The sequence below is a fragment of the Carlito syrichta genome, unplaced genomic scaffold (assembly GCF_000164805.1).
Source record: "Carlito syrichta isolate Samal-C Ts95f unplaced genomic scaffold, Tarsius_syrichta-2.0.1 Scaffold303048, whole genome shotgun sequence".
Classification (NCBI taxonomy): domain Eukaryota; kingdom Metazoa; phylum Chordata; class Mammalia; order Primates; family Tarsiidae; genus Carlito; species Carlito syrichta.
The window spans coordinates 70,720-72,669 of record NW_007247144.1 but is presented as its reverse complement, the minus strand read 5'-3'; the positions used below and the strand labels follow the sequence as shown (position 1 = coordinate 72,669).

Genomic DNA, 1,950 nt, shown 5'->3' with positions numbered 1-1,950 from the left:
AAAAAAAAAAAAAAAGAAATTATTCAGGATGAGAGTGCCCTCTCTGTGTTGCTGAGTGCCTGTGATACAGAAGCATGCTTTCTTTTGTTATATGTTGTTGTCATTATTACTAAATACAAGGGGAATCACACCTTAAAGCTGAGTGTGGTGACTCACGCCTATAATCTTAGCACTTTGGGAAGCCAGAGTGAGAGGATTGCTTGAGCTCAGGATTTTAAGACCAGCCTAGCAGCATAGTGAGACCCTGTCTCTACAAAAAAATTTAAAAATTAACCAGTCATGATAATGCATGCTTTTAGTCTCAGCTACGCAGGAGACTGGGATAGCCGGATTGCCCGAGCCTGGAAAGTCGAGGCTGCAGTGAGCCATGTCATGCCAGTGCCCTCCAGCCTGGGTGACAGAGACCCAGACTCATAATAATAATAATAATAATAATAATTTTGATAATAATAATACAATTTCAGACCAATCTAAGGAGGTAAATAAACTATGCATAACAAATGTGATGGACATTCTATTTGATTCTTAATATTCCAAATGTCTAGCACATTTTTAGTAGGAAAGTACTTGGAACAGATGATATATTATTTCCAGCCAAGGTTTTGAAACGTTGTAGTAGTATGTCACAATTTATCTTTATAAGGATCATAAATCTTTTTTTTTTTTTTTTTCAGTTGGATTCTCACTCTGTCACCCAGACTGGAGTGCAGTGGCCGCTCCCAGCCACCGCAGCCTCGACTTGTTGGGCTCCGGCAGTCCTTCCGCCTCAGCCTTCCAAGTAGCTGGAACTACAGGCGCACACTACCACGCCCGGCTAATTTTTTTGATTTATTGTAGAGATGAGGTCTCGCCAAGTTACCCAGGCGGGTCTTAACTCATGGGCTCAGGTAATTCACTCATCTCGGCCTCCCAAAGCGGGATTACAGGCTGAGCCACCGAGCCCAGCCCAGGATCATAAATCTTAAATAAAGATTCATTTTATTTAAAATACATAAAAATATTGTATTGCATCACTCTCTTCTACGTTATTTTCCAAATTTTCAAACTGGAAAAAATGGAAAAACTTTTGGGAGTGTTGAAGAACCTGAGAAAAAAATTGGATCAAGGTCGTATAATAAAAATGAGGGTTACAGCCGGGCTCGGTAGCTCAGCCTGTAATCCCGCGCCTTTGGGAGGCTGAGGTGAGTGAATTGCCTGAGCCCATGGGTTTGAGACCCGCCTGGGCAGGTGAGACCTCATCTCTACAATAAATAAAAAATTAGCCGGGTGTGGTAGCGCGCCTGTAATTCCGGCTACTCGGAAGGCTGAAACGGAAGGATCGCCGGAGCCCAGCAGGTCGAGGCTGCGGTGGCCGAGAGTGGCCACTGCATTCCAGTCTGGGCAACAGTGAGACTCCAACTCAAAAAAAAAAAAAAAAAATGAGGGTTGTTTTTTCTCTTTGTGGAAAATATGTCTTTATCCAATTTTAAAATCAAAGTAAGTACATAAAGTGTCAGTAAAAACAATGAAATGCTAAAAGCACAGTCATGAGTCACTTAACAACAGGATACATTCTGAGAAATGCCTTGCTAGATAATTTATCATGCAAGCACCATAGAGTGTACTTACACAAACCTAGGTGGCCAGCTTACACAGCTAGGTTATATGGCCTAGCCTATTGCTCCTAGGATACAAACCTGTACAGCATGTTACTGTACTAAGCACAGTAGGCAATTGTAACACAGTGGTATTTGTGTATCTAAACATATCCAAACACAGGAAAGGTAAATACAGTCAAAACATAAAAGACTTTTTAAAGATATACTTCTCAGCCAGGCTCGGTGGTTCAGCCTGTAATCCCAGCACTTTGGGAGGCTGAGGTGGGTGGATTGCCTGAACCTGAGGGTTCGAGACCCGCCTGGGCAACTTGGCAAGACCTCATCTCTACAATAAATCAAAAATTAGTTGGGC

At 42.3% G+C, this 1,950-nt stretch overlaps 1 protein-coding gene across 1 annotated transcript in view; it reads left to right on the top strand.

Annotated features, from left to right (window-relative positions):
* Positions 1 to 1,950, top strand: part of ZKSCAN1 (zinc finger with KRAB and SCAN domains 1) — a 22,542-nt gene that overhangs the window by 10,967 nt on the left and 9,625 nt on the right. The gene's annotated exons all lie outside the window — the stretch shown is intronic.